Here is a 20041-nt window from a genome sequence, read left to right on the forward strand (position 1 = left end):
ACATAAGCACCAGGACTGCTTTTGTGCACAGCGCGAGATCAGGGAGACCTCAGCATATTTCAGTCCCAAATCCTTGTGTTATTTCATTTTTCACTGTGTGCTCCATTTCAGGGAAAACATAATGTGCATCTTTCTAATTTGCCTGCCCTTCAATTTTGCCCTTAAGATTTATTAACCCATTTTTTGAAATGCATTAACTCATATAGCTGCTCTTGTGTGACATCCTGTCTTCTAGGGCTAAATAGACATTCGTATCTTTTGTGTTTAAATCGAGGACTTGGGGGGAGTTTTATGCCTCCAAGAAATTGAAGTTTCTTTTTCAATCTACAAGTTTCTAAGTGTCATGGGCACCTGGGCTGCCAGGCTAGAGAGCTTAAGTCCAAGGTGCCTTTTGAGGTGTGATGTTGCCTGCTTTTAGCTCTGATAGGGGACTGAGCAGGACTGCCATCTGGGACCTAACATCCTGACCTTTTTCCTCCAGTGTCAGGCCGTGGATGCCAATCTCAAGTGAATTCGAGTTGAATGTAAGAAGGTGTTTTGATTAGAGAATGTAATCGCCAACCTAGAGTTATACCAAAACTGAAATCTGAAGGAAGAGAGAACAAAGTGGGTCCCTTTTACAAACTGGGCTAAATGAGGCACGAAAGCTGGTTTTACTCACTGCACCTCAGTCAGGCAGAGGAACGGAAGTCCTGCAGGAGTCCCAGAGTCACTGTCACAGAATTAAGCCCTATAGACCCTGCTCGGGCCCCAGCCTGGCCAGGCTCTCTGCCTCCGCTGGGGAGGGTTCTTTTTCAAGCTGTCGACTAAGAAAACCTAAGCTGAGACGGACACAGCATAAACTTTATTCAGTGGCCAAAGAATGGAGAAGCAGGAACTAAGTTCACAGATCAATTAAATCTCACCTGGCCAGAGGGATTTAATTTTAAAGAGTAAAGGCAAAGGGAGGAGGAGTGAGGCTAGTGATAGAGAGGCATATGCATTAGTCTACCGGGGGAGGGGCAGGGCTTTTCCAGGATGTGAGATGCCACCCCCTTTTTATTCTTTTTTGGTCCTTAATGTCCTGTCATGGTCACCGATGGGTGTGCCATTTATTATGCTCCCGTAGTAACATCAGCTTATAATGAGACTCAGGCTCTGTTGGAGGTCGGATTCATCACCACCTTGGTCCCAGCTGGTTCCATGTGGGGGTGTGTTTGTAGCTTCCTTTCTTATCTCTGGACGCTTTATCGTAAAGATTTACATTAACTCTGCTACAGATGGGGGTTGACGGGTTTTGAGCAAAGACCTGGAGCAGCTCTGGCAACATCACCTCCTTAAGAACCAGAGGAAATGAAGACTCTTAATTTCATCCGAGAGGAACCTGAGCCCAGCGAGGCTGAGGCATTTGGCCAGTGGGGGTGAGAAGCCCAGAGGAGCTCAGGCCTCCCCATACAGCACGCTTCCCTGCCTGAACAAAACACAATTATGGAAAAGCAACAGCTTCCCTGAAGTATTCATGCTTTTCGTAAATGCATTAAGTTTCCACCCTGGCCATCCATTAGAATCAATGGGAAAAGCTAAAAAGAAACAGAACAGAAAACTGAACATCTGGGCCCACCCAGACCAATTAAATCGGGCTCTCAGGGGGTGACAGGGCCCTGGACATCAGTGTTTTGTTTTGTTTTGTTTTGTTTTATTTAAGGGTGATTTATTTTACTTAAGGGTGGCAGTGGGAATAGTCATAGATTTCTAATACAAACCAAATACAAACATCAAACAACCATAAGAATAATGAAAATCTACAGTGTTTTGTTTTTTTTTTTAATTTCCCTGGGCGGCGATTTTAATGCATGGACAACTTGAGAACCGAAGTACTTATCTGGGCTGGGATGGACCTACCTGAGTGTTGTCAGCCAAACTGAGCCAAGAGAACATGCTGCTGATGGCGCGGGGAGGGTGTCTAGTGATGTATCACACAGGTGGAGAGAAAGGATGCTGCCCGATGCTGTGGAATGACTCCGACAAGCTTGCCCCTGGGGGAATGAAAGGAGAGGACACAGGGACAAGTTATCTGAAAAGTGTCTTCTGCCCTGAGAGACAGTTTTGTCCTCCTGACCTCTGGCAGCCTGGATTCCTTGCACAGATAATTCCAAGCCTGCCCTTTCCCAGCACTGGTGGAGGTCTTCTGCAAGATTTTCTGCCGTGTTTTATTTTATTACCAATCTATCGCCACTCGTTCCTGCTTTGAACAGATGTAATTAATGGCAACAAGGCCTTTCCAGTCTACAAAATCAATACGGAAATGGCTGAAATAGCGTCTTGATGACAGAAGGAAGGCACAGCTCCTTATACATAATTCACCATGCAAACAGGCTGCTACAACCATAACTGCTCCTTTACACATGCAAATCTGGGAGGTCATTTGATTTATGATCTTAATTGGGCCTCTTTAGGAAAGGTCACATCTGAACTTGGTTTCAGGAAAGTGTACCCCCATTCACCTTAATACCTAAGGTCAAATTCATATTTTTAAGTGAATGCTGGACTGTATTTCTGTTCTCCTCCCCAAGCGCACGCCCCCCACTACAATTTCGTTTGAATTCATCTCTCATAGTCCAGGCATGAATACTGACAACTCACCTGACTGTTTAAAATAAATTTTTTAAAAGGAGACAATTTCTCACACGCTGCAACAGAGAACCCACTTTCCCAGACTTGATGATTTCAATGCATAACTTAGTCTTAGATAGGATGGAGCCGGTAGCTCCGAGAGGTGAGAAGTCAGGTGGCACGGCAGACTGATTAGGGGCTGAGGCCTTGCTAAGACCTTTGGATTGGAGGGTTGGAGGCGGGAAGTGACGTGTGATTTGAATTAATTCTTCATCTTTTTGTTTTATCATTGCCTTTTAAAATTAGGATTCAAATTCTACTCAAGAAGCTCTTTAAAAAGGGAGGAAATTGCCAGGTCCAAAAGAACCAGGGGTCACCCTTCAGGAGGTTGGTCAGTTACAGAGGGCAGTCAGGAGGTACCATCTCACTGACCACCGTTCTCCTCTACAGATGGAGCCGTCCACCTTCCACCAAGCATCTTGCCGCAGACGGAGAAGTTCTGAGTAAAGTCAACATTTCACTCATATCATTCTTTTATCCATAAATGACTAAATGATATCATTTTTTTTCTTTATTATGTAACTTGATAGACTTTAGGAATTGTGCACCCAGGTGAATCTAAGCTGCCCTTGGCCGCCCTGGCTTCAGCCTATGCCTTGCAATGCTTTGTCATTGAAAGGTCCTGGCTGACCTTGGTCAGGTCACCCCCTTTGTTGGACTCACTTTCCTCTCTGGTGCCTGAGCCCCACAGGATGAGCACTGGGACATTTCCACTTTGTCCTCTTCTAATTCTGGGTCTCCACCTTTAATCTACATTTCCGTTTAAGTGACGGATCTGTGAATGATCCAGAAGGAGGTTCTAAAGAGTGGTTCTAACCATCTCCTTGCTTTATTATCCAGAAGTGGCATCACATCAGCTGCTTCCCGAGGTAGAATGCTTAATGCAACCACCAAGGATTTGCCTTCTCGCCTATTTCCTCAGCTGAGGTCTGCACCCTGCCTTCCTTGGGTGCCTCCCATCATAATTACCTTCCACTCCCCACATTCAACTGCAGCAATAGTTCATTCGCTTAATAAACATCCATGGACATGTCTACATACCTGGCATGGCAAGGCCCCTATTTCTGACCTTCAGAGAAGGAAAGATAGTGACCAAAGGCTAGATATCAAGACAGAAAATTCAGAAGAAAAGGAGGTCACACTGTATGTTTTCCCCAGGGAAGCAAGCAGGAGAAGCTGGGAAAGGAGAAGGAGAAACTCACAGAAATAGCCTCAGGACAGCTTTACCTGAGAAGGTTCCAGAAGCGATATCTGGCTTTGCTCTGACTCAGCTTTGGTTTCTTACCTCTGGTAAAACTGGGAAGCTTGTGAAACCAGATTTCAAAGCATCACTCGCTCTTCACTTCCAGAAACCAGCTTCTGGTCTCCACATATAGACGCATCTTTGGCAAGGATCTGCCTTTCAGGGGATGGGAAAGAGATGAGATATTAGAGCCTGTTCTGAAGGGAAGAAAGAGTGACAGCTCGTGAAATAATGATCAACCATAATACATAATATTGGACCCTAAACGTGTAACCCCGCATCTGGAGCACAAAATGATGCATTCCCACACAGACTGCATCTTTACAAATATTTAAGCTGGAAAGGGAGGAAGAAAAAAAATCCTCGTTTTTATATCTGCAGGAAATATCTGAGTTTTGGCCTGGGTGATGCTGGGGCCTTCCAGGGTGAGAAATGATGCCTTGAACAATTATAGTTCCAGCTGCTGCCCTTTGAGCAAGCAGACTGTTTCCTGTCCATCCTGAAGTTATGGTCACTGATGTGTTGCTGTCTACTCTGTTCATGTCTACACGAACTTCCCCAGCCTAAGAAAAGAGGGCTTGCGGCTGGACACTGCTCACTAGTTCTTTGGAGCACATTCTTTATACTGTGTTCATGCAATCTAATAAAGTGGGGAGCACGCCATTGGCATCGACTCACTGGGGAGCTTGTTAAAATGCAGCCTTAGTCCTCACCCAGAACCTCTAAATTTGAGTCTGTGTCTGAAGTTATCTGTTTGTTTGTACACTTACTTGTTTGTCTGTTTTGTTCACCGCTCTATCTTCAGCTCTCAGAAAAGTTTTAGGAACAAAGTAGATGCTTAATAAGTATGTGTTGAATAAATGAATGAAAGAGCTTATTGCAGGCCCTTGGCAATGGTGGTTGGTTCAGGAAACATGACCAACATGACCCAAGCCATTCCGTTCAAGACTGGATTCAAGTTCTAGGACTTGGGAATGAGAAGTTCTTTTACTGCTGGGACCAACACAAGAACTGTGGTTTCACCCAAGACTAAAGCTAACAAAGAGGAAGGTGTAGCCAAGAGATTGAATGAGGGAGACCAGGGCCCGATGCCACTGAGCCTCTGGATCCAGCTGTCATCTTGTCCGCGATGAGAGACAATAAGTTGCTCTCTGCTGAGGCCATGCTGGCGTGGGCTCTATCACTCATGGCTGAAAGAGACCTGCCTGACACAAGCCCTGAGGTCCAGGCTCCACTGGGGTTTCACCAGCAGGATCACATGCTCAGGCTAGCCTGCAGCTTTTAAGAGCAGAGATTGTGTCTTTTATTCTTGCTATATCTCTCCTGCTCCTCCTTTCTGCTCTTGCGACTTGAATGTAGGGTGGGGCTATCTTTGTATCACTAAAATTGTTATGATTATCATGAGATTTTTTTTTTTTTTTTTTTTAGTATGCGGGCCTCTCACTGTTGTGGCCTCTCCCGTTGCGGAGCACAGGCTCTGGACGCGCAGGCTCAGCGGCCATGGCTCACGGGCGCAGCCGCTCCGCGGCACGTGGGATCTTCCCGGACCGGGGCACGAACCCGTGTCCCCTGCATCGGCAGGCGGACTCTCAACCACTGCGCCACCAGGGAAGCCCATCGTGAGATATTTTTGAAAATGACTTAAGAACTTACAAATCCTTCTGTGGCTGTTATCTCAACAACCCATAAGTCTGGAAGATTGTGGAAGTACAATCCTCCTCCAGTTCATAGATGGGGAAACTGACCCTGGAGGAGACGGAGGCACCAGCCCTGGCATCAAATGGCTAATAACAAGGCAGGGGCCAACCAGGACTCTAACCCAGGGTCTCCGATCACAAAGCCTCCTTTTTCCTCATCGTCTTTATGTTTCCTTCTCATGAAAAAAAAAACAATACACCTAAAGTTCAGTGAGTTTTCCCTAGTGGATCCAAGAACCCCAGCCATAAAGGACACTTCAGGTTCCCCGGCCTGTCAGAATGTTGCCACGCCCCACTACTGGACTTTGTTCACTGAGCACATCTCCAGCAGGATGAAGTACAGACGCGGGGTACTCACTGGGGCTTCAAGATACCTTATGATGGGACATCAATTGAGTTCACGTCTACAGCGTCTTCCCGGTCGATTTCCTGGTACACGCCGCGTGGGTCAAGACTACAAGATCACGATGATTGTGTTACTGACCAGGGTTCTTGGCTTCCTTCATCAATAGAAATTGATCAGAGGCCAGACAAGAAATTTAGGCAAGGCTTTATTGCGGCCCCTGCTGCAGCAGTGGGGAACAAGAAGAAACAACATGTTCCCTGGCTTGCTTGTTCCCCGAATGGGGGCAAGCTGGCTCCTTATATGGGGTGAGGGTAGGGGTGTGTCCAGGGCTCGGGCTGGAGTAGTTTGCTCACCCCTTTGGTGGTGACATGTGCAGGGGACGTGTGCAGTATGCTGCTTTTGCTCCCGACACCCTGATTTTGCTCCCGGCTCTTCAGAAGTGGCAGTTGGGCTTTTTGGTCTTTTTGTATCTGTTTGTCCATAATTTGCCCCAACTGCACAGACCCAAAGTTATTTTTAGTCCCTTATATACGTCCTTCATATTTTGTTACTCGAGGAGACTTTTGGGCAGGTGCAAGCATTGCAGCAAAGGGTCCCAGGTCCCAGGTCCCAGGTCCCAGGTCCCAGCCTGTCCCAATTGCGCTCTCAGTGTGTTTCACTTGAGAATGGCATATTTTGGAACTTGTGCCCAGACAACATCCCAAGGCATAAGAGATGATTCTGCCTTAAGACACCACTCTCCTTCACAAATACCTATGCTCACTATTCAGAAGCTATGCCGACTTAAGCCTAGACACACACACACTTAGCATTTATTTATTAGGCTTTTAAAAACTGTGTCCTTTAGGACATGACTGTGGATACAAACCAGGAATAAGCTACCAATAAAAAAGCAAATATAATTGTGATACTAATTAAAACTGTAGCAGGATATAAAGATCTGCCTAAAACATTGAGAAGAATCAATTTAAAGACACAAGTCAGGATATAAATGTTGGCAAAAAGAGGTTGTCCTTAAGGAGGTTAAGAATTCCAGAGAGTCCTTCATGGGTTTGAAACTTGTCATGGAATCAGAGCAATACTCACAGAATATACCTTGAAATGATTAGTAGTAGTAAGAAAAATGATGATGATAAATATGTTATCTGAAATAAACAATGAAAAATGCTTTTTAGTTAGCAAAGAACTCACTCTCCACGTATCATCTCATTTGATGGAAACCTGGAACTCCTCACAGGTATCTCAGCGGCAGCCCTGTGTATTATCAGCTGATGTTCCAAATTGTAGGCTCTCAGGATAAGGAAACATTGAGCCCAGCTAGATTGTCCTACAGATGTTAACAGTAGTCTGTGTTTGTGGAGCCAGGTCCAGTGCTGCACACTTTATATTAGTTATCTCATTAAAACCTCACAATCTTCATCCTCAGTTAACTTGTGAGGAAACTGCGGCTTAGCAAGATTAAGCCACTTACTCATGGTTACTCAACTATCAAGTGAGAGAGCCAGGCTCTGGGGCTGGAAGGTGCTGCTGTGACATCCCAAGGTCCCCGTCCTGCATAAGCCCACATTTTTTCGAGCAGACAGCCAAGGTAAAGACAGATTTCCTGCCTTGCAAGCAGAGGGTCCAAAAGAAGACAAGGGGAGACAGAGGACCTGTATTAACCAGCTGTTTGACCTTTTGAAAACCTGACTCCTACGGCCTCCTTTTCACCTTCTGTAAAACAAGTTGCTTAGACTAAATGCTCTCTGAAGAATCACCCAGCATTAACATTCAATGATACCATGAAATATGTCACGTCTGCTGACAGGCAAGTGTGACAGGAAGGGAAATTTTGCTATTAACAGAAAGAAAGAAGAGCAACAACCATAGTCCCTTCTGCATTCTAGAGGAGCAGCGGAATTCCTCCCAGGGAAGGTTAGAAATGCACCTTATTGAGCCTTTGGTTTTTAGCATATTTCTTATAAAAGAGTCTTATAAGTCCTCTGGTGCCCATCATTTACTGATCACAGTGCTTCAGAATCCTTCTCAACACAGTGCCCCAGGCAACCAACAAATGATCAAAGTGGACATGCAAGATAAAATGCATTTTATATCCCTCCCATACAGGAGTTATCTGGGTTAAAAAAAAAAAAAGTATGTATCTTATAGACGTATAAAGGTTATATTGTGGTCAAACGGTGGATAGGCGGCAGCCTCTTGAACAAGTGCAAGTCTGCTCAGCACATTTTCAGGGGCAAGATTAAAATGCATCCGGGAGAGCCCAAGCTGTGATTGTCCAGCAGACCTGACAGTCACATTCATAAACTCTCAGTATTAGAGCTTAATTAACACCACCCAGCATAGGATTCAGTCCGTTCACTTTCAGCCACGAGAGGGAAAGAGCAGCTTCTCAGGGAGAGTCCACACCCAGACCGTCAGATTCTCTCTGGGAGAATGAGAACTGCTCTCAGAATGCCAACTCCCACTGGGCTCAGGGACAAAACACACAGATTCTCACATCAATCTATTTCACGTCTTTTTCCTTTGGGAGTGAAGACAAGCCCGTGGGATCAGGGCAGCAGGCTGGAAATAATGGTCAGAGGGAGAGATGGATGATGGGAGAGTCCGGGCTGGCGCCTTGCTGCTATGGCATCCCAGCTCTGCCTGCTTCGGTGACCACCCAATCTCTACTCAGAGATGCCGCCAGGAAGGAGTGTGTGTCCTCCCACCTTCTATTTCTGACTGCCTTTGGCCTACCCATCCTTGCTGCCTTTCCTCTGTGAAAAGTTGAATGATACAGCCACGGCTGAGGAAAAACACAGCCTGCAAATCCAGCTTTCTTCTCAAAAACCCGGCAGTCCCATGAGACCCTTTGATGTGCTGTGTGTGTTTTTGATGAGAAAAGAAAAGGTATCTCTAGAGATCCTGGTTGGTGGTCAGTCAACACCCGTGCACTGAGTAGCCACTGAGGGCTGGGCACAAGGGGACATGAGAGAAAGCAAGAGGGTGAGGTCTTACTTCATGGAGCCAACAGTCTAGATGGGAAGCTAGTAAAATGCATAATTAAAATCATAGCTGGAGTAACTGTCATGGATCAAGTGCTATGAGGATGACAGTGGGCTACGGGAGCCTGGTTAATTACCGAATCTGGGCACTAAGCAATGAAGAGCACCTGCTCCCACGAACGTACACATATGCACAGAGCCTTGTCACCATAGCTACATCCTCAGCTTCACTCCTCCTCTGCGTCATTCTCAGGCATCTCCCTGAGAAAGCACCCCAATCCAGGATAAGTCATGCTTTCTAACTTCCTGAAGCAGCAGCAGCAGTGGCTCTGGTCATACGGGGGATCAAGGCAGTGAAGACTACAGCCGCTCCACTCTCTGCCCTTTGCCCCCTAGCAGCTTCCTGTAGCTACTAATATTTGGTTTCCCTTACCCTTTCCTTGTGCTATCCAGGATTTTTTCAATAAATTCCCTGACTGATTTCAGATTCTGTTTCAAATCTCTGGTAGGTTTCAGCTTTGCCGATTGGACACTGACTGACTCGGGGCACAAAGATGTCCAAGAGACGGCCCTGCCTTCAAGGTCGGCTGGGGTCAAGCCCTTGCCCTTCAAGAGCAAGAACCCTCAATCCCACTCCTGGGCATATACCCAGAGAAAACCATGATTCAAAAAGACACATGCACCCCAGTGTTCATTGCAGCACTATTTACAATAGCCAGGACGTGGAAGCAACCTAAATGTCCACCAACAGATGAATGGATAAAGAAGATGTGGTACAACCTCCTAGAGAAATGGAGATAAAAACAAAAATAAACAAATGGGACCTAATGAAACTTAAAAGCTTTTACACTGCAAAGGAAACCGTAAACAAGATGAAAAGACAGCCCTCAGAACGGGAGAAAATATTTGCAAATGAAACAACAGACAAAGGGTTAATCTCCAAAGTATACAAGCAGCTCATGCAGCTCAATATCAAAAAAACAAACAACCCAATCCCAAAATGGGCAGAAGACCTAAATAGACATTTCTCCAAAGAAGATATACAGATGGCCAACAAAGACATGAAAGGATGCTCAACATCACTAATCATTAGAGAAATGCAAATCAAAACCACAATGATGTATCACCTCACACCAGTCAGAATAGCCATCATCAAAAATCCTACAGTTAATGCTGGAGAGGGTGTGGAGAAAATGGAACCCTCCTGCACTGTTGGTGGGAATGTAAATTTATACAGTCGCTATGGATAACAGTATGGAGGTTCCTTAAAAAACTAAAAACAGAACTATCATATGACCCAGCAATCCCACTACTGGGCATATACCCTGAGAAAACCATAATTCAGAAAGCGTCATGTACCACAATGTTCATTGCAGCTCTATTTACAATAGCCAGGACATGGAAGCAACCTAAGTGTCCATCGACAGATGAATGGATAAAGAAGATGTGGCACATATATGCAATGGCATATTCCTCGGCCATAAAAAGAAACGAAATTGAGTTTTTTGTAGTGAGGTGGATGGACCTAGAGTCTGTCATACAGAGTGAAGGAAATCAGAAAGAGAAAAACAAATATCATCTATTAATGCATATAGGTGCCACCAGTGGGAAGCAAGTTTATACTTTCATGTATTACTTTCCTGTGGCAGCTGTAACAAATAACCACAGCTTGGTTTAAAACACAGAAATTTATTCTCACAGCTCTGGAGACCAGAAGTCCTGAATCAAGCTGTCATCAGGACCACCCTCTCTCCAGAGGTCCAGGGGAGAATCCATTCTGTGCCTCTTCCAACTTCTGGTGGTTGTCAGTGTTCCTTGGCCAGAGATTGCATCACTCCAGTCTCTGCCACCATTGGCACATGGCCTTCTTCTCCATGAGTGTGAAATCTCCCTCTGCCTTTCTCTTGCAAGGACACTTGTGATGGCGTTTAGGGCCTGGATAATCCACGATCATCTCCTCATCTCCAGATCCTTAACTTACATCTACATACACACTTTTTCCAAATAGAGTAATATTTACAGTTTCCAGGAATCAGGACCTGATACCTCTGGCTTCCCGGGGGAGGCTGACGCCCTGAGCTCAGAGGAGTTCACAACATCCCCTGGGTAAGAGCAAAAATCAGCAAAAGCCACAGCCCCACTGATAGAAAGAGATGTTGTCCCCTGGGCACCTGAGAGAGCCACTCCCAGACCCGAAGGATGAATGGGGCATGTTCGTTGAGTGGAGACACCCTCTCACTGCACAAGACTGACTCTCAGATGCCTTCCAAGAGCTTAGCTGGTATTGAAAGAGGACTTGGCTGGGCTCACGCTTCTGGGGAAATGGGTGGAGAGAGGAACGGCAGCGTTGGCCGCAGCAGAGGTTTATACTGGCCCAGGAATTCATTTGGGGAAAACGCTCTCACTGCTAGACCACTTAAAAGGAGGGCTCAGAGGTTCTGTTTTCCCTAATCTGTGGAGTTTTTCATGCCAACAAAAGCAGCTTAATTTTTTTGCCATGGCAAACTTTTTCTCCCATGTCCAGCTTCACTCTTGGGAAGAGAAGCATCTATCTTCGTATCCAGCACAATACTCAGCATGACAACAGGGAAGACTCGAATTTTCAGGCTCAATGGACAATATCCAGTTTTCCTTTGTCACAGGGATGGGCAACTGGCAAGAAAATTCTAGCACTCAGTTTTTCAGCTCTGGTCCTCAGTCTGACACCTCTGGTCTTACTTGAATTTGCTTTTTTCTCTGTAGTCATCCTCTCGCTCTACAGCATTCGTCTCTCTTTCTCCTCGCTCCCACCCACCCCCTGCTTGTTTAACCAGGGACATGTGTACATGGAAAGCCATAACCCTCAGACCTTCACTTCCAAGATGCATCTTTGGAAGGTGCCCAGCTGAGATGCTGGCAGTGCCCTGGCCGTATCCCCTCAGCATTCACCCCTGCCATAACTCCTGCCACCAGCGAGCAACTGTGATGCTCACACAAAGGCCCCCTCTGACTGCAAAAGCCCCCTGTGCCTGCTGTGCCCACTGCAGCCCACCAGGGGTCAAGGGTCACACACCATGTGGGAAAAGGCCCTTGACCAGCCGCTGACCGGCGATGGACAAACACCCGGCTCCCTCTCTCCTCGGGTGGGATAATTCCAAAGCCCACGTTCCACACTGGTCCCCAGTGTTTCTGGTGGGATTAAGCTCTGTTTGTCCCCGGTGGAGGATGGACCACCGTGGTGGACTTGCTAGAGGATGTACATTTATTTGGCTTGCCTTCCCGCCTGTCTGTCTTCCCCAACCCCTCACTGCTTCCCACAATCACCTCTGCCAAAGCTATTTGCACTCAAATACTTGTCTCAGAGTCTGCCTTGGGGAGCAGCCCAAGCTAGGACGTCCTCTTGTCATCATTTTGGGTCCGCCTGTGTTTCCCACACACCCTTTCCACTCCACTGTGGCAGGTTCACGCCCTGAAATCTGGTCCCTTTGGTCATAGTGTGAGAAAACGGATGTGGCATCTCCACACTTCCTTACTACTCTTGGTCAGACAAAACTGTCCCCTCCTGTTTGCTTATTATCTCGTGTTACACCCTGGTTTAGCTTCTCCCACAACAAACACACGTTCTTCCTTTCAGAAGTTATTCCAAGGCCAGTTAATGGTAAACCTCAAGCTTTTCTTGCTATTTTCCTTTTTTCTCAGTTTTTACCCATTTTTCCCTGTGTGTGTGTGTGTGTGTGTGTGTGTGTGTGTGTGTTTCCTCAGAAGAGACCTGATAACGGCCTCTAGAACAATTCAAGTTGGTCGTCTGACCCCCTTCCTCTACTCTCAAGCCAAATAAGGCTCTTCTCAGGAACCTTCCCATCACCTCTCCCCACTGCAACTCTGTCAGATCAGAAGCTGGTCTTCCCGACTCAACCCCTTCCAGAGCTGTTAATAGTTATCTTTCTGGTCTCTGAATTCCTTCAGTTTAATTGGCATCCTCTGACACAGACAGCCTTGAACTATGTCCAGGCCAGCTCAGCCTCCTTGACCTGCTCCATCCATGACCAGACCCCGGCGTCAGCTTTGCCCCACAGGGATCTTTTGCCTCCGTAATTTTTGCTCCACTACTGGGTGTCTCTCGCTGTGTGTGGCCGTTGACTCCTGGCTAATAGTCACGCCTGCTCATGTGATTAAAACCCAAAACCGAATATGAATAGCTATTTCAGTTGCTGGTCGTTTGATCAGACTTCCTCAGTGTTACCCCAACAGAACCCAAGTCTCTGGAAAAACCCTTGACTTGGGTTTTTAAAAGGCAGGTCATGGGTCAACACAGCCCTGCCGCTGCAGCTCTCTGCTCCCCCATGAGTTCGTACATGATCACGAGGTTGGTGGTGAAGGGAGGCTACGAAAGCCAGTGCAAAGTGCCTGGGCTTTGACAGCATGTGACCCTGAGCTAAATCTCGGTTCCACCCCTTCCTCACGTGTGACCCTGGACAAGTTAAGCAGCCACTCTGAACCTCTGTTTCCCCAGTGGCAAAATTGCGGTGATAAAATCTACCTTGCAGTGTTGAGTAAAGATGAAAAAAGATGATGCACATCTTATTGATTGGTCACTTATGGGAAGGAGAGTGTTGGAACCTTTCATTATAATGGTGGATTTGTTGATTTCTCCTTGAAATCCTGATAATGTGAAGCTAACCCAGGGCAGGCCCAGAGTCCACCTTCAAAAAACACACACGTTTAATAGGAAGAAAGCTAAAGCCAGCAGACTCCCTCGTTTTATCTTTAACAAGACATCATTCTAGACAAGGGGTCAGCAAAACAAACTGTGAGCCAAATAGCTCACTACCTCTTTTTGTATGGCTCGTTTTTTATATTTTAAGATGTCATTTTAAAAAATAAAAGGGAGAATATTTTATGATCCATGCAAATTGTATGCAATTCAAATTTCAGTGTCTACAGATAAAGTTTTATTAGAACTCAGCCACACCCATTCATTCACGTGTAGTACGTGATTGCTTTCATGCTACAAAGATGTAGTCACTGTAGCGGAGACCGCATGGGCCACAGATCCTAAAATATTTTCTATCTGCCCCTTCACAGAAAAAGGTTTCTAACACCTAATCTCTGATCCTGAATTATTTAAGCTACGTTAACTCTAAGGAATGCCTCCAAGTTGCCTCAGGTAATGGGACTTTATTATAAAGCAGCAACCTTCCACAGAAAAGCTGGGGTGACAGTAAAGTGAGGTGCTGGCACATGGCATCTGTGACCCTTGACCTGACGTGCCCCTGCACATGGACCACAATGCTGTGGTTGCCCTCACAATCAGCTTAAGGGCAATGAGGAGAGGCACCAAGCAAGAGCAGGAGTCTCCAAGCCTAAATTAAACTGGAAACTCTGTCTTCGATACTCCAGGTCTTTCAAAAGCCTGGCCCGTTTTCACTTCTTTACCTTCTGCTATCTGTTGGGTACTGTCCATCTGGTGCTGCGTACATACTTCTGTCTCCTTGAATCTCCTCAACAGCCCTAGGGGGTCAGTGTCATCATCTCATTTTATGGGTGAAAAATCTGAGGCTGAGGGAGGTGAAACACTATGCCTGAGGTCACCCAGCTAAGAAGTGTGGAGTTAAGGATTTAAATTGGGTTTTTCTGACTTCAAGAACACTTGGTTCTACCCATTCACATATGGAATTCACATATGAATTTCATTCTAAGAAATGGAAAGTAAAAGCTTAATATTCTAAGATAAAGTCTGAGCTCTTGTCTGTTTTCCACTTTACCAGGGGTACAGAGTGGGATGCACTGCCCCTGCTGTGTGATCTTCAGTACAGTTGGGTAATCACACTTGAAAGGGCAAATTGCCTGAATGGACCTTTATTTCACATCTACCAGTGTGCACTATATCTCCCGAAATGTCCAGGGACTAACTTCTCACACACCTGGGATTTAGGAACTTAAGCTGAAAGCGAGTGGCTCGGTGATCCTCTAAATTAGGCTGTGATGTGACTTTTCCCCCAACAGTGAAAAGCATCACTAAGACTTGATTACCATGTAGGGATTTCTGATTGGATGAGAGGACATATCAAAGGACCAATCACACTGTCGGGGAAGCAGAGGTGACCCGGATGTCCACTTGAAGCAGACCCCTGGCTGCTCCCCTGAGATCTTGGGAAGCCAGCCTGTTGCAGGAGATGGTAGACCCAGAGCAGAGGACAGAGAGATCACCCCAACATTCCCACAAAGAACCTGAAATGAGACACTTTTATAAAGAAAATTATGGATTTTTGGAAAGCAACTTAAAGCAAGATTTGAGGTCCTTAGGACATCCTAAAAATAATTCTGTTTAAAAATACTGAAAGTCATCTTTTAGTACAGGTGCTCCAAAAACATATTTTAAAATTAAATGTAAAAAATGAAAAGCATATTTTAATGTTATAAAACTTTATTTTTAATAAAACTGGAAAAAAATTGTGATCTGTTTTTGAGATCTCATTTCCAAACATACTAACTCCAAAATCAGTCATTAAAATAAGAGTAAAGAAATGAAACAGTTACTGTGGAATTTACATAATAAATATTACTTTGGGGGGAAAATGAAGTATAGAACCACATATTAGGGAAGAGCTTAATCTATTCTTTTTAAAGAAGTAGCATAAAATATGTCAAACACAAATACCAAAAAAGACACAAAAAGATGGAAAAAAGAAATAATTGACTAAAATTAATGGTTATAGAATGCTGATCTATGCTTAATGACCAGTGTAGAATTCAATCACAGATCAGTTCGAGGACAAACAGTTTCCTCCATGGACGCTTGTTTGGAGCTGCCAGGGAAACTAGACCAGGCTGACAGAGGGACTCAGTAGAGGGAGGGATGGGCAGCGGGTCCGAGTATGGAAAACCAAGGATGAAAACAAGAGTCTGCAAGTGGCAGACGCCTCCAAAAGACAAGCACGGCTCACACTCCCGTAAATGGTACATAGACGGGGGCGGGGGGGGGGTCTCTCATTTCTCTGTTCCACACTCACATTCATTCCATTCCCCTCAACTCCATCCCCAGTTCCAGGCCTTTCCAAACACCATCAAGACTCAAGTCACTAAAACCCATCTTTGTGACCCTTGTTTTTACAATCCTCCCTCTTCAATGAAAAATGGTGACTACTGCCAACATCCACTTCCTATTATCTGCTACACGTTGGCATCGTGCTTCCCTGGAATAGCTCCCAGGACTTGGGACCGAGGCGTGCCGTGAACTGGGCACACTCTGGCCCTTCTAGGGGCAGCATGATGTGTAATTTCCACTGGGAAAGCAAGTCAGCTGGGGAGGAAGAGCAGGTGAGGATTCAGGTGATTCTCCTGAGGGGACCTGGCAACTCTAGACACGGAGTGAGGCTGGGTGGCCAGGAAGTGGTGAATTTTCCTAAGGTGGGGAGACAACGGCACATCTCTCCCACATGGTGGAACCACATTAAGGACCCTCACCTGTGAGGAGTGAGGGCCACCCAGGCTAACTAAATGCGCTGCCCCTGAGGGCAACCCTCCACTGCCGGGAATCGGCTGGGCAGCCATTCTCCATAACTCAATCCCATCCACCATCCACCCTTGAGCACTTGTTATGTTCCAGCAGCAGCCTCAGCAGAACGTATGCAAAGGTAAGTAAGAGTACACGCCGCGCAAGGTGGGTGCCCACAAATGTTTGTTGAATGGCTGAATGAGTGAAGACATCTCTGCCCTCAAGGTTTTTCACACTCCCATAGAGGAGACACAAGCATAGAAAATGTAGTGCTGAAATAACCAAAGTATGAACTGGGCACCTTACCCAGACATGGGAGCAATCATGACTTGTATTTTCGTGGCTCAAGGAGCACTGAGTCTGGATTTGGAAAGAAAAGCACAAGCTCTCCAGTTGTAACCCAAGCAGAGAAAATAGCACCTGCAAAAGGATGGATCTGTAAAACAGCACGGGGCGCTCAGGGATCTGGAGTTGTTCAACGCGGCTGGAGAATGGAGTATAATTCCTGTGTTATCCTGGCAGGAGATACCAGCAGGAGAAACTGAGTTCAGGCAGAACCTTCCAGCAAGGTTTGAGGCACACACGCAAACTCCCCTGTCATTTCAGACCAGAAGAACCTGGCCGCAGGTCATGACTAAGCTGCCTCTCCCCTCCGGGGGCTGGAGAGTAGGAGCGGGGCACCTGTCCTCTGGTTCCCCTTTGTCACCAGAAGGCGTCTGTGCAGTGGTGGTTGGCACTCGGCGGGGCCATGCTGGGTCTTCACGCTGGCTCCACACTTCTCTCATAGTCAGTCTTGCCTCAAGACAAGGCCAAATGGAAATAAACTGTTGTGGTTGGCCCCTTTCCCAGAGAAATTAAATTTAGCCCCCTGAAGCAGTAGGCTTCAAAATGGTGTGGTGATCCGGGCTAAAAATGGCCATCCGGAAGGAGGTGGATGCGGAAAGGGATCCAGGGATGAGAAACGGGCCAACTAAAGGATGGCTGTGTGCTGCAAGGTGTCCTATGCGCAAGTCCTCACGGGCTCCGCCAAATCAAAACAGATGCGCGCAGGACACTGGACCATCCGAAGCAACCGTAAGAGGGGCTTTTCTCTATGGCTCCAGGCCCAGAGCCAAGGCTAGCCGGGGCAAATGCTGTCCGGCTGCAAAATTAAGCTCTACCCCACAGATAGCGTTTACCGTGACATAGTATTAAAGCCCTTTTAGAGCAAAGGATATGAACAGGCACTATACAAAGGGAGTAATAATGGTGGCAAGCATTTGTTTTTTAAAGTTCAACTTTTACAAGTAAATGAAATATAAAATGATACCATTTTTCAAAACTGTTTTTTAAATAATAATAGACAATATTAGTGAATTTTGGAAATAGGTACTCTCATACAATGCCAGTAGGAAGTAAATCGGTTCACCTATTCAGAGTTTTGTTCTTGAAGAGAGCACTGAGAAACACAGGAGACAGATGGATTGGAAGGGGCAAAACTCAAGACAAGGAGACCACCTGGGGACAGGACTGCAGGCAGAGGGGAGGGTGGCCTGAATAGAGTAGTGGCAGCAGGATGGAGAAAGTAAACAAAATTGATAGGATTCACAAGTCTTGGGAATTGATTGGACTAACTAGATAGACAATGTCATTCACTAAAATAAGAGTCTGTCGTCACCGTCACCATCACCATCATCGCTAACCTTTACGGATCACTGAGTATGGGTAAGGCATGTTCTGAGCACTTTACAAGTAATAATACATTTAATCCTCACAGCAGCTCTATGAGGCAGGGGCTAAATACCTGTCCCCATATGACAGATGAGGAAACTGAGGCACAAGAGTTGAAAACCTGCCCAAGCTTCATACATTGAGATTATTCTCTTCAACTTTGTGTTTTTTTAAATGGAAATAACTTCAAAATACAGGAAGGACTGAGTATATAAATGGTGGTACAGTCATACGGTGAAGTGTATACTTTAGAAGAATATTTGATGAATGGAAAAAGACATACAATATAAGTGGGGAAAAATCAACCACAGAATTTGGGGGGCTGGGGGTGTATATAAGATTCTCACGATCTGATGGGAAAAGGCCACTTAAAGTAAATCCACTTAAAACATAAGCAAGTGTTATAATGAATAGCAAGAAACGGATCGATGAGCGATGTATCTTGAAAACTTAAACTAAAAATTATAAAATGTTCATTCATTGTATATTTAATACTATATAGGTTACAATTAAAACTTTGAGCTAATGCTTAGAACCCAGACTGAAAGGAAGGTTGGGTAGAATCGTTCTGACAAACTGAGTCAAGGACTCGTGTGCTGCTCCTTGAATCAGAGGGAGATCCCGGTATCGTGGCTGAGGGACACGGAGCAGAAGAGAAGAAGGAACGCAGCGTAGTGTGTGCACTGTCAAGGTCACTCCTGGGGGCAAACAAGGGCGTCATCTCACCAGTGACCTTCCAAGGAGGGCAGACTTGTCCACCTGGGCACTGACCATGAGACTACTTCTCCCCCAGCTCCTGGTTCCACATTGCTTGTAGGCTGTTCCTGGGGCCACTGAAGCTCCCAGCACTTCTGGGCTACTTGTGTGTGTTGGAAGCTGCACCAGTGCTGACACATCAAAGAAGCCCAGGAAGGAAGTGAAGGGTAGGAGCCATTAGTGTGGATGTCCACAGAGAAGCTTCTTCTGTCCTAAAGCCCTGGCTATGGGCAAGGTGAGGCCAAGAGCGAGGTCGTGAGTCTAGCCATCAGAGGTGACCGATACAATAACACGTATAACATGACATGAAAGCATTCTGCTTTGATTTGCAACACAGTCATAATGAAGACCTCTGCAGAAGCATTGCACAGATATTTGAGATCATCATTTTCCCCAAAGACCTTTCTTATCCTTTAATGTTCTCTTTTAAACCACCTTTCCTAACCTCCTCTTGCTTAGTTTCTCTTCGTCCATTGTTAACTGTCCTGACCCTGCCAAACAACATTTGTCCATCACTTTGTATGTGATTCCAGCAATTCTCCAACACAACTTCACGAAACAACGCATCTTTTCCAAGATACAGGATTCCTCCTTGCAGTGAACTTATAAATGTGTTTGCAGTTAGCAGAGAGCACAGCCACCAGGCGATAACATCCTCACAGGGCACGGCTTTCCTCTACTCTATCTGAGGACAGAGGGAGGGCTAGCCCGAACCCCTGGATGGCTGCGTCTAACTCAGTGGAGCCCCAGAAGATGAACGAGATCCAGAACTGTATTAGCAAGTGCCAGAAACATCGTTGACAAATGGACTTTCGCAGGGGATAGAAGACAGAAATGTCCTGCCACTAAACTCCTGGGTACAACCCACCACCCCGTGACACGCGTTACCCCGAGTCACAGCACTTGCTTCTGACCAGCCAGGTATGTGGCCCCTCTGCAGGGAGAACATGCAAGAGGATGGGAGGTGGGGGAAGGGGGAGGAAGTCTCCAAAAGCCCTAACTGGAGGCAAGAAGGCAACGGCACAGGGAGTGATAGGATCCAGGTAAGACAGGAGCTGTGTCACTTCACTTTTCAAGAGTGACGTTGAGAAATCTGATTGGCCTCAGAGCTCAGGTGTCGGGGCTCAGTGGGTATTCATTTCATAACCTGAGCCCCTAAGCATTCATCTGAGTTGG

This window comes from Aethalodelphis obliquidens, unplaced genomic scaffold (genome assembly GCF_003676395.1).
Source record: "Aethalodelphis obliquidens isolate GAN/ISIS:26980383/991018 unplaced genomic scaffold, ASM367639v1 scaffold39, whole genome shotgun sequence".
NCBI lineage: Eukaryota > Metazoa > Chordata > Mammalia > Artiodactyla > Delphinidae > Aethalodelphis > Aethalodelphis obliquidens.